Raw genomic sequence first — 14,457 nt, 5'->3', positions numbered from 1 at the left:
GAAGAGAAAGAAAGGGTGACGGAGAGAGTGCAGATGAGGGCTAGAGAGAGGGAGAGAGTTGGGATTGAGCAGAGAGACGTGATGGTTGTGGAGGTGTTCTTCAGAGCCATGTTGTTGTTGTTGTCATATACATGTCTTTTTTTAATGGGTATTCGATAATTTTTGCTGGGTCATTCTCATAGTCATAGATTGTTGTGGTTTATGTTATAAGTGTGTTATCTGGTTTCCTTGTATGCTATCATGATATGACCATCTAGAGAATGAAAATGCAGAATTGAAAACTGAAGGAGGATGATACTGGGGATGAAAGTATTAAGTGGCCAGAGTGGTTGTCAGTTGGGGATAGGAGGCTTTTGCAATCTTCTTCTTTGACACCGTGGGTAAGTCCATGTTTGTTTTCTTTAGCTTAGCCATATCTCTTACTAATTATACTATAAATTTTAGTTATTATAAATCTGATTTATCATAAATTAGAAATGATAATTTAAATATTCGTTTGTTTTCCTTTTGTTTTTCTTTCTATACATTAAAAAAAAAAAACCACACAAAAATAGTGTCAATGGTTGTTAATAAACTACATTTCTAAGAACGATAATGTGTTTTAAAAGGTGTGTATGAAAGTTCAAGAAAAAAAATCTACAACATTTTTGAAGAAGTGAGTGTTTTGATAAAGTTTTCTGAGTTAGCAAAATGTTTGCTTTGTTTGTATTGAATGTCTGATGTGTTGGGAAATTTAGACCTCGGTTGATAAAATTAACAAGTTCTAAACCCAAGTTGTTTTTATTATGCATAAAACTTATTAAAACAAACAAACATCAATATCATGTCACAAATAATATGCAGCGAAAAAGTAAATAAGACAATATATGATGACCTAGGAAAACCAATGAAACCAACCAGTTTTCACAGTAAAAAACCTAGGGGGAAACCTTCCCGAAAAGCAATCCACTATAGAAAAGAGAAGTTTCAGATCTAGTACAAAACTTTGTCCCTAGACTCTACAATTCTTGTAGATGAACTCACAACAGAAACCTTCTACCGCTTCAGAACCTCTGAAATCTTCAATATATGAATGCCACCCTTTGATGCATGGATCCCAGTATGTGACTCACTCCTTTGCACGAATCCCAGTACGTGACTCACTTACTAACTTGAGAAAGAAGAATGTTGGCTGCAAAGTTCTTCACTTCATCAACAATGAAGATCAAGAAGCACTTGGTTACAAAATCCTTAGGCGCAAAGACCCAGTAGCTTCTTTCAGAGAGAATAAGACTTCGGTCACTTTTTTCATATGTTCTCCTTGTATTCTCTTATGTGATGGCCTCTAAAATAAGTCTTATATATGTCTAGGGTTGTGAGAAAAGAAACCCTATACAATTACATAAACATGGGCCGAAAATCAGATTTGGAAATCTTAATTCCCGTAACCTCGATAGATACCTCGATAGATAGTAGTTGTCGAGCCTCATTAAACCTCAATAGATAGCTATTTGTCGAGCAGGTGTCGAGCAGCTGTTCCCAAGTGTCCAGCCGGTGTCCAGCTATTCGTCCAACTTTAGTAAACACCTTTTTTTTCAATTGTTTCTTGGTCCAATCTTCATGGCTTTAATATTAGACTTGAACAACATGTTCTTTGAAGTATTAAGCACATCCTAGATCTACCCAAATACAAGTAAAGTGTGTTTTGTTAAAAGGATTAGCCAACTCCATAAAATATGTCATTAACAATGTCCCCCTTTGGCAATCCGTGACAAAATCACAATAAACAAATGAACATATGAGAGAAGTCATAAAACACTCAACTCATACTCACTTGTTGAATACAATAAAATCTATCCTAACATAAACTCTTGAAAAATTTTGCAAGAAGAGAGTTCATGGTATGGAAGACTTTGACAACCTGTATTTTTGAAATACTTTAAACAAAACACATCAAGGCATCTTTGTGTGAAGCATAAATAATAGATTGCATACAAAAAAGAAACATGTGTATAAAGATAGAAAAGAAACAACACATGTAGAGATAGGTGAAGAAAACATACATTATCACATATACCACTTGGAAAGCATCATGTATGTAAAAATGGTCACAATACTTAAGGTACAAGAAGAAGAAGTTAAAAGTAGCTCTTACAACAACAAGGAGGTAAACACTCCCCCTAACAAGATGAAACACATTTCCTCCTTACAAAGGCATGTATTTCTCCCCTTAATTTGTAGAATATTAAAAGGAAACCACAATTTCTTTAATTTATCTCCTTTTTTGTCATGATTGACAAAGGGTACAAGAAGCTATAAAACTTCATCCGAGAAACATAAAGATGATCAAGGATGATCAAGGGGCACAAAGAATCCATAAAAATGCATGAATGTAATGAAACAAGATGCTATAGATGACAAGATCAAAGAAATATGCAAAACATGTGAAAAAAATGCATGCAGAGGATCTTGATGGATCGAGAGGTGTCGAGAAGCTATCGAGCATACCTCGATGGATCGAACAGCTATCGAGAAGCTATTGAGGGGACATGAACTTTCTCGATCGATCCACCTAGCTATCGAGAGGTGTCGAGATTGCAATAAGATGTACCTGAAGAGCTCGACAGATAAGCCAGGTATTGAGAGGTGTCGAGAAAGTATCGAGAGGTGTTGAGAAAGTATTGAGATGGCTTAAAAACAGTTTTTCAAGGAGGAGAAAAACACAAATATGAATGCAATCAAACATGCAACTTAGTCAATGACCCAACCAACATTTTAACCTCTCAAAACATCTCTTAATCAACAAAGAGTTAAGCATTTAGCTCCCAAAAACACACACACATACTAAACAAGTTTAACCAATTTTATATTTCAAAAACAAGTTAAGACAGTTTAGTGAGCATACATCAACACATATAAACCTTATGATGGCCAAATCACATTGTCCCTGCACATGTATCAAGAGTAGCAAAGAATATTACGTGTTGTGTGTGAAAAACATCCCAAGATTGCATGAGTGTCTCAAGGTTATGATGATTTGAGGATGATTTGAGATATGAGAAAATCGCTTTAACTCACACACAATTACAACTATTTGATGGGGACTATCACCTTTCAGGTACATCCTATAACTCTCACATCTCCTAGAAAACACGCTTGCAATCATATTTAAAGCATTTTGTTCTTTTGCTTTTATCTTCTTTGTATATTTTCTTTTTATTAAGCAAACCATGCATGGGTGTACAAAGGAGAGAAAAGAAATACCTAATTATGTTAAACTTTTGACATTGCACTTTTGCTATGCTGAAACATACAAATGTCATTAACATTGCACTTTTGCTATGCCGAAGCATACAGATGTCATCTCATAATTGACGGGTAACAGTGGTGAGATAGTTATTTATGCCTTTCTCTTAGGATTTTCTAGTCATACCCGTCAAAAAGAGTGATACGAGTGTTAAGTACAAGAGATCACTTAACCTTACTCATCACAGACAAAGAGCCACAGAGCTCACTTGCTTAGTTTGTGCATAAAATGCTCATCTAAGGTACAAGAGATATAAAGTTTAGAAAACTCTATGTCAATGGCCATTTTAAGGTTCACAAGAACCGATGTACACAACACACACTGTTTTTGTATTTTTCTGATTTTTCTCATTTTATTTTTATTTTGAAAACAAACAAAATAAAAACTAAACAACAAAACAAAAACAGACAAACAACATGAAAGCATGAAAGAAAAATGCAAATGCATGAAAGCATGACAGAAAAATGAGAATGCATGAAAACAAGCAAAGAGAGTCCTACTTTAAATAGAAGGAATTAAAGCAGAGGATAAACAAAAAAAACAATTAAGTCTTAGGCTCCTTTCTCACCCACGCATCACGAGTCTTTGGCCGTGAAGATGAAAAGACACGTGTCCTAGTATGTCTACTAAAGGACATAGAAGAATTAAAATTCTCCTGAAATTGAGTTAAAAAGCTCAAAACTTTTAATAACTCACCAACAGGGATCAAGGATCACATTTAGGAAATTATTCCAATCAGAGTGAACCCGCTTTGATACCACTTGTTGGAAAATTTAGACCCTAGTTGATAAAATTAACAAGTTTTAAACCCAAGTTGTTAATTAGATTTATTATGAATGAAATTATTAAAATAAACAAACATCAATATCATGTCACAAATAATATGCAACAGAAAAGTAAATAAGATAAGATATGATGACCTAAGAAAACCAATGAAACCAACCAGTTTCACAGTAAAAAACCTGGGGGAAAACCTTCCTGAAAAAAAATCCACTATAGTAAAAAGAAGTTTTAAATCTAGTACAAAACCTTTGTCCCTAGACTCTACAATCCCCGTAGATGAACTCACAGCAGAAACCTTTTACTACTTCAGAACCTTTGAACTCTTCAATATATGAATGCCACCCTTTGATGGACGGATTCCAGTACGTGACTCACTCTTTTGCACGAATCCTAGTACGTGACTGACTCACCAACTTGAGAAAGAAGAATGTTGGCTTCAAAATTTTTCACTTCATCAACAATGAAGATCAAGAAGCACTTGGTTACAGAACCCTAAGGCGCAAAGACGCAATAGCTTCTTTTAGAGAGAATAAGGCTTCGGTCACCTTTTTCATATGTTCTCCTTATATTCTCTTATGTGAAGGCCTCTAAAATAAGCCCTATATATGTCTAGAGTTGTGAGAAAAGAAACCCTACACAAATACAGAAACATGGGCCAAAAATCAGATATGGAAATCTTAATTCCCGTAACCTCGATAGATACCTCGATAGATAGTAGGTGTCGAGCCTCATTAAACCTCGATAGATAGCTATCTATTGAGTAGGTGTCGAGCAGGTGTCCGCAAGTGTCCAGTAGGTGTCCAGCTATCTGTCCAGCTTTAATAAACACATTTTCTTCACTTGTTTCTTGATCCAATTTTCATGGCTTTAATACTAGACTTGAACAACATGTTCTTTGAAGTATTAAGTACATCCTAGATCTACCCAAATACAAGTAAAGTGTGTTTCGTTAAAGGATTAGCCAACTACATAAAATATGTCCTTAACATGATGAATAAAAAACAATGAAGCTCAGTTTTGAATTCGTTATCTTTTGTAAGATTTTTAGACCCTGACCGTTCATTAAACCGTAAAAGGGAGAGGTTCAAGGTTTTTGAGGTCGAACCGAGGTCAAACCGGGGTCGAACCCTGATGACGTCATAATTAATTTAATAATTAATTAAAGCCTAAATATAGATATTAAATTTATAAAACTAGCAAAATTGACTAATATATCTATATATATGAGGGAAATTTAATGATTTTCAAGCATATATTTAATAATTAAATAAGAAAGTTAATAAAATAAAATAATAACAATGAAAATATTAAAATTTATGATTAATTTTTGAAGTAAAGTTGAATATCTTTAAAGGATTTTAATTATAATTTTGTTTTACTCCTTGTAAGAGATGGATAATTTAATTAAGTTGAATAAAATTGTGTTAAGTTTTTTTTTTTTTTTTTTTTTTTTTTTTTTTTTTTTTTTTAAATTGCTAAGGGGTTGGACCGCATTTAGGGGTTCAACCACGGTTTTAGGGGTTCATGGAATTGTCATATATGCCCGGTTCTCTATGCTTAAAAAACCAGATTTTCATTCGGTTCTCGGTTTTCACGGTCCGACCTCCCGGTTCTGTCTAGGTCTAAAAACCTTGATCTTTTGTTAAACGATTGAGGGTTTTATAATAAGGCAAACTATAATTTTGTTTTTTTTTTTTGAGAAAAAGGTAAAGGAACTTTATTACGAAAAATCAAACTGAAAAACCTCATCCAAGTCCGGTGGTAGTTCTTTTAACCACACATCAATATCTGCAGATGAAACTGCTCTACGAGCGAGGGAATGAGCTAATCTATTACCCTTACGCTTAACATGTAAAAAACTACAAGAAATAGAAGAGGAAAAAAATCTAATGTCTCTATAACATGACCGTACATAGTTCGAACTGGTCTAGTCCCATTTATTGCCTGAATCACCTTCAATCACCATTTGTTGAATGCTGATTTCATTGGCAAAACTAATTGCTCTACGTGCAGCTAAGGCTTCTACCAAATCCATAGAGCCCGGATACCTCACTTTTTGCCTCAAGGCAACGATGATTTGTCCCTCCCAATCTCTAATGCCCACCCCAATTCCTGCACTAACCTGATCAGCAAACATAGCACCATCGAAGTTAATTTTATAAAGACCAAGATTAGGCGGCTTCCACTGCAAATCCTCTCTTTGAACAGCTACCCGACGAGCCTGTGACTGCACATCTCGAAATTCACGAAGGAGCTATGAAGCTCACTGAATAACTTCATCAACATCATTAGTTTTAATTAGTAGTATATAATATAGACATAAAATTTTGTGAATATGAAAAGGAAAGCGGAAACTAAAAATGAATATTGTGATATTGTAAATTTTATTTGGAATTGGATTGGGTCAAGTGAAAAATGAATACTGGATCCAACCCTTACCCATTATATTTAATAATAATATTATTATTATTTTAAAAAAGCCTGATCTTAATCAATATTTTCAAGAGAGAGAATGTTTTCCAATTAAGAAAAGGAGAGGAAACATAACTAATTAGTCGATACTATAAATATTCTTTACTTCTATGAAAATTTGGTTGGATGTAATTTTTATTTTTAATTTTTGAAATATTCATTTAGTTTTGAGACTTAGGACACATGATAAACCTTATATCCGGAAAACGATGTTGATCAACATAACTTTCTTACGGGGCCACAAGATTTTGGTGTAACCTTACCTTAATCAGTACGTTTTTTTGAGAATCTAGAGGTCAAGTTTTATTCATTGATGAAAAATTACAAAGTATCTCTAGTAACAAGAGGAGCTATATCATCAAGAATGGATTCAAGCCAAACCTATAGCTCATTGCCTAACTTAGAACGTCTAGCAAGAAAATGGGCAACAGAGTTGCCTAAACGCTTAACATGGGTGAAATCACAAACCAAAAATCAGAAGCTAAAACTAGAATATCCTGAAGAACATGTCCATACTCTGAATGAGAGACCACTCTGGCCAGCAATGATTTGATAATTATCTCTGCATCACCTTAATCAGTATTATAGGAAAAGAATGTTGACAAATTAGGAAAGGGAGAGGAAGTAGAAAATAAATATTGTAATATTATGAATATTCTTTTATTCTCCACTGGAATTTGGTTGGACGTATACATGTATGTATCATTAGCATACACTATTTTTTTTTTCTTTTACATATGATTAAATGATTATATATTTAAAATAAGTTTTTTCATTAATTTTTATAATATATATACAATGCTTAAAATATTTTGTATAATTTGCATATGATTCTTAATTAAGATGTCTATCATATGAAAATATACTAGTGCATGTGTATATATATAAATATAATATGAAAGTATTTGCTTTGCTGCATACTAGAAGTAAAAGAAACATGTGTTTTGCATTGTAATAAAAAAGTGTAGTTTATTTTTATTGTGCAATAGCGAAAGCTTCAACAGTAATTATTGTGATTTGAGGCTATCGGAAGTGCATTCACATAAATAATAATAAAATAAAATAATCACTTGATGCAACAATATTTAATGTGGTTTTGTCAACTCCATGTTATTCGATTTTAGACCTCTGGAAACACAGTTTATTTAACCTAGCTAATATATTAGCCAAGTAATTATTTAGGTTAATTATTCAAATCTAGGTTAAACAATCATCACAAAATAAAAAACACAGCAAAAAATTAAATAACACAAGATGTGATGACCTAGGAAAACTAATGAAACAACTCGTTTCAAGGTAAAAAACCTGGGGGAAAGTATCCTAAGAGAACAATTTACTATAGCAAGTTGAGATTTATAGTTCAAAATTTCAATTCGTAGTAAATCTAACACAGTTACCAAACTGGGCTCTGACTCCACAAACTTCCTTGATCTGGATCTTATTCTCACATGAACCGCCTGTTCACGCTTTAGATCTCCCACATAGACCTCCAGTCTCTATGACTCCAAGATCAACCTTGAAGGTTTAGATCTCTAGCACCTTTGATGACCAGGGATGCAGCAACTTCAGATCTACTAGTTCTAATGGTATGAAAATGATTTCCAGTAGTGACTTTCAAAGGAGAAGGCACAACACCTTTTAGATCTCAAAATAGAAGCTCCAAAGTCTCTACAAAACGTGTCTTAGGGTTTCCTTTAAATACTTAGTGAAATAGATCTAAAACTCTAATCACTTGATGGGCTTAATGGATTGTTGGGCTTTAATTAAATTTTGTAGATATGTATCTCAATCGGTTAAGCCTTCTTCTTGATCGGTTGAACCTGGCAAGTTTTGTTTTCTTGAACTTGTAGCTTCCTTTGTTCATGTATTCTGACTTGCAGCACCTTTAGCATTGTCTAATATACCCTATAAAATCTAAGATCTATATCTAGACAAGTTTTTGCTCACGGTTTGCCAATTGTTCTAAACTTTTAGAACCTAAAAAACATGCCTATGTCCTCGGGCAACACTAACCAAAATATCCATTATCGACGATACTAACATAAACTCACAACCCAAAAGCCCTAATACACCCAATAACTCTCTCACACTCACAAAATAAACAAACTTTCAACACAAAACTATGGGTAATATTTCAACTAAAATAATCTACCAACTACTCTTCAAAGAAACCCACTCATGTTATTCTAGGAGTTTTTCCCCTCTCCTCATGTGGGAAGAAATTTTCTTAAAGCCACCAAACCCTTTACAACAATGTCTATTTATAAGGCTCCAAAACTTATTCCTTAATAGATAAGGAATGTTCACTACTGATTCAATAATGTATATTTTTCTTTCTATGTCAAGGAGAATCCTTGTCTTCCATACCAAAAAGAAACTTTTCCTTCTACATCAAGAAAACCCAAACCAAAACTAATTAGCAATTTGAGGCAATATTAAACAATTTATTTATAATATATCATATAAAAAAAATATAATTATAGTTGTGTTTTAGAAACGTACCATGGTTCTGTCAATTAACTATCTTCTCTTTATAACAAGTAGCTACAGTCTTATCAATTAATTTTTTTGAAGCATTTAGTAAATAATTATTAAGATATAGTTAAGATTAAACTCTATTTCTTTGTGTTTTAAAATAGTTTAATTATTTTGATTTTATTAATTTGTGTTTTAAAATAGTAAAACTTAAACAATACACACCTTGCTTGCACCAAGTTTGGTAAAAAAAAGACTCTCATTAATGCTAATATTCTGATTAGTATCTCATTAATTATCCCTTATTTATTGCATACCATACCTATCTCTAAACCTAAAACAACACAAAAAAAAGTATACGTATCTCTCTAATTTTTTTCCCACTGTTTCTCAAAAAAAAAAAAAATTCTCCACTTCACGTCTCTCTGTCTCTTTCTCCTCCACTGTTCTTCCCCGTCCATCGCTAGGTCACCGGCAAAAAAAAAAAAAAAAAAGAAAAAAAGAAGAAGAAGAAGTCCGCCGGTGCACAACTGGTTAGTCTCCCACTTTTTTTTCCCCCTTGGTATAATTTCTTAGATAGAACTATTTTATTGTATTCAACTATATTGTACTACAGATGTTTTCGTGGCTGTTGTGGTTATTTTTATATGCAATAGTAGTCTTTTAGTTCTTTTTATATGAATGACGGTACACTACTTTTACACAGACTATTCCCTCATTTAATTTCACATGTTACTAAATTTTTATTCCAAGTTTCCACTGACAAATATTACTATGTATCTTGATTTAATATGAAAAAAAAAATGGAGATAAATAGATTTGTTCTATCAAAAACTTCAACATACTCTATGAACCTATCAGGGGTTGTAATTTATGCTGAATGACCAGCAATATGTATGTTTAATTGTTAACCATTTTCTAGAAACGGTCCTTTGGGTCCAGCATTGTAGTTTGAATTTGAATAGTTGTGGTTGTATATACTTCTGAATAGTTAAAAGGAATTACCATATTCTATAAATAAAAAAAAGTTCTTTTTATATGCAACTATATTTTTCGGAATAACTTGCTATTAACTAAATCTATTAGGTCTATTAGTTCTTTTTATTTGCAATAGTAAATATAAAGTATCAAAACAGCTGCTACATGTGTAGATATAACCTCTGTTTTTCTATTGGGTCATCTATCATTTTTTAATCTTGTAAGATTTCCTCTCTAAAAAGTTAATAATTGCCACCTCCCTCTCTTTTATTTTTGGGGTGGGGGTGGTGGTCATTTCATCTGAAGATAACAACACCTTATAAAAGCAGTAGTACTAACTTGTTCTAATTTTTTATTAGTTTTTCTATTGGGTCTATTAGATATAACCTCTGTTTTCCCTTGTTATAATTTCTTAGATAGAACATATGTTTTGTAGTTGAATCTTTACACACTGATGAGAGGGAACTTTGATATTATATTTGGTCTATTAGTTGTAGCTACAGGTATTGGCTACTAAATCAAATAGTACTTGGCTCAAAGTGACTATTTCTTTAGATATGGAACTATTCAAATTTTTATTTATGTAAATATATTGGTTGTTATATTTACATATTTTATATTTGTATTCATTGTTTATATTGCTTGTTATAGTTACTAAATAGCAAATGGAGTGTGAAGAGTTATATGATGCCCCAAACAGTCCAGAGCTATTAGAGCAAGAGTTACCACTTGAAGATTTTGGTGATTGTGAGTTGAAATCCAAGCCATATGTTGGAATGCAATTTGACTCCCATGATGGTGCTGAAACATTTTACAAAGAATTTGCAAAAAAAGAAGGTTTTGGAATTCGTGTTTGTACCAATAAAAGACCACCTAGAAGTGATAATATAACAAATCTTATTTATGTATATTGTAGTGAAGGGTGACGCAAAAGAAAACATGACAGCGTTTGATGCCAATAATATTGATGACTTAGCATAAAGTGAGTTTTTTTCATTTAATTTTTCTAGTTTTTATTTTTTATTTTTTTAATTTTTAATTTTGCTTGTAATAATATATATCTTTTGTTTCTAATTTACTTATACATTTTTTTTCTACTTTAGGTACATGTGGCTGAAGAGAATCACAAAATGAGCTTCTCTTGGTGGAATTGAGATATATTAGAGTCCAAGTAGCTTAAAATATAAGTGTTTAAGGACCTATGTTGTTAATCATGACAAAACAATACATTTTGGTTTTTTTTTTTTAAGGACCTATATTGGAATACTATTTGGAATTTTCTAGCTAAGAACCTTAGCTATTAGTCTTTGATCCATGACGACATATATATGGAGGGTAGTAGCAATGCAGCCATAGTTTTGGTTACAAACTACTCATTTACTTTTGCTTTAATTTAATGCGATTAACGGTGTGTTTATGGCACCTATTTCAGATTTTTAAGCAATTCAATACTCTCTGTTTAGTCCTATATTCATTTTTCATAGGGGAAATCTTTTTGTGATAAGCAATTTGTTAGAATAATGAAAACTTTTTGGAGGAAACCTATTAACAATTTTCCTGAAATGTGTTACTGGCTCCAAGGATGGTTTTCAATTAATCATAGTCAACATGTTGTCCTATAATGCATTAGCAACCTGCTTGTTATCCTGATTCAAGACTCTTTCACTTATAGAAATTGATCAACAAAATCGTATTTTGATCTAAAGATAAAATACACATGTTCAAAAAAAATTAGTTGCTTCATAGGCAGCAGACTTACAGCATCTCTTAATCCAAACATCTTTGATTACAAAAATTGATATATGAAGAAGCGATTTTATTCAATCAATTGGAGTCTAAGTGTACAACTAACATAAATACATTTAGCAGTAACAACTAACAACAGATACAATAGCGTTTGCTGCTCCATAATTACTTTCAAACCTCCATAATCACTCCAATACCAGGTGAAGCAGAGGTCTAAGGATCATTTTTGCTGCTCCATAATCACTATAATACATTTTGTATTCCCATCAAAACGTTTGTCAGTGAGCCTTCTAACATTTCCCTGCAAAATGAAGTGTTTGTTTTAAGTCTTTCACAATTAGCTATAAGCAATAAATCAATCTTTAAGAGCCTATTTAAAAAATTAGAGCAAGTTAGTACTATTGCTTTCATAAGTTGTTGTTATCTTCAGATGAAATGACCACCACCTCCACCCCCAAAAATAAAAAAGAGGGAGGTGGCAATTATTAACTTTTTAGAGAGGAAATCTTACAAGATTAAAAAATGATAGATGACCCCATAGAAAAACAAAGGTTATATCTACACATGTAGCAGCTGTTTTGATACTTTATATTTACTAATGTAGATAAAAAGAACTAATAGACCCAATAGATTTAGTTAATAGCAGTTGTTCAGGAAAATATAGTTGCATATAAAAATAACTTTTTTATTTTTATTTTATAGAATATGGTAATTCCTTTTAACTTTTTAAAAGTATATACAGCCACAACTATTCAAATTGAAATTACGTTGCTAGACCCAAAGGACCATTTATAGAAAATGGTAATTCCTTTTAACAATTAAACATACATATTGCTGGCATTGATAGGTTCATAGAGTATGTTGAAGTTTTTGATAGAACAAATCTATTTATCTCCATGTTTTTCATATTAAATCAAGATACGTAGTAATATTTGTCAGTGGAAACTTGGAATAAAAATTTAGTAACATGTGAAATTAAACGAAGGAATAGTCTATGTAAAAGTAGTGTACCCTCATTCATATAAAAAGAACCACAACAGCCACCAAAACTTCTGTAGTACAATATAGTTGAATACAATAAAATAGTTCTATCTAAGAAATTATAACAAGGGAAAAAAAAGGGAGAGACTAACCAGTTGTGCAACTAGCGGCTTCTTCTTCTTCTTCTTCTTCTTCTTCTTCTTCTTTTTCCTGCCAGCGACCTAGCGGTGGAGGGGAAAGAGCAGTGGAGGAGAAAGAGACAGAGAGATAGAGAGGTGTGCAGTGGAGGACTTTTTTTTTTTTGAGAAACGGTGAGGAAAAAAATTGAGTCCAAAATCTTCTGTCCAACTTTTCCTGCTCCACTCTATACTCCACCAATAAAAATTTGCCACGTGTTCATCTAATTAATTAAATAATATTATTATTGACTTATTAATGTTATGGTTATTAATTAATAGTAGTATTTAATTAATTAGGTGAACACGTGACAAGTTTTTATTGGTGGAGTATAGAGTGGAGCAGGAAAAATAGGACAGAAGATTTGGACTCAAAAAAATTAGAGAGATATGTATACTTTTTTTGTGTGTTTTTTTAGGTTTAGAGGTAGGTATGGAATGCAATAAATTAGGGATAATTAATGAGATACTGATCATAATATTAGCATTAATGAGGATTTTTTTTTTTTTACCGTTGGATCTACTTAAATCCAATGATTTAAAAAATGTGTAATTTTTTAGAGTTACACCAAATGTAACTTGAACCCATCTCATATATATATATATATATAGAAGAAGTTTCTTAATATTTGTATGCTATGTTTTTGATATGTGACTCATTAAATATTCAAGCACTTCTAAACTTTAGGGTATAATCTGGACTCTAGCTTTTTTTTTTTTTTTTTTTTCAAATACGTAAAATTTTTATCTTTACAGGCTTGCAGAGTACAATGGATTATCCTCTCTCCTCTCGAGAAAGGCGACGAAAACAATAATTTCTATGATGCGTTAAGAATTCATATTCTCAGTACATCGCGGCAGCGGGATGATAAAGCAAAAGTGATAGGCGCTAGTCAATGGCCAAGCCCGCCCATGTGATGATGCCCTTTTATATATATATATATATATATATATATATATCTCTTGTCTCATCTGTAACCCTTTTGGTTTTGCTTATGCAAGTTTATTTTGCCTAGTCTTCATTTCCCATTCACTTACCCTTTTGGTTTTGCTTATTCAAGTTTATTTTTCTAGTCTTCATTTCCCATTCACTTTTCCATTATTTTACATTTCATTGTACATCATGTCGCTTAGTTTTGGCTAATCACTCAGTCAGTAGAGGGGACAGCAAAGTTCCTATCATTCAACCCAAAGATGGCGACCTGGACTACGTGAATCATGCGCTAACAACCTTCGACATTGTCGCGTAAAAAATAAAGCAATATTTAATTCTTATATCCTCAACTGATATAAGGGAATTGTATAACAATTATCGATTATTTATTTATTTATGGGAACGATTTTTTAATCGTTCCTCATTAACAAAACATCAACTTACGTGACGCATAAGGCTGGCCAAAATTCAATAGTGAGATATAGAGTGTGTTTGGATAGAACTTATTGCTGAAAACTGAAAACACTGTAGCAAAATAATTTTTAAATGTGTAAAAAGTACTGTTCATGCCAAAAATTACTGTTCATTGGCCTAAAATCACTGTTCATGACCAATGAACAGTGACA

The sequence above is a fragment of the Castanea sativa genome, chromosome 1 (genome assembly GCF_040712315.1).
Source record: "Castanea sativa cultivar Marrone di Chiusa Pesio chromosome 1, ASM4071231v1".
Classification (NCBI taxonomy): domain Eukaryota; kingdom Viridiplantae; phylum Streptophyta; class Magnoliopsida; order Fagales; family Fagaceae; genus Castanea; species Castanea sativa.
Note: the sequence above shows the minus strand (reverse complement) of the source record.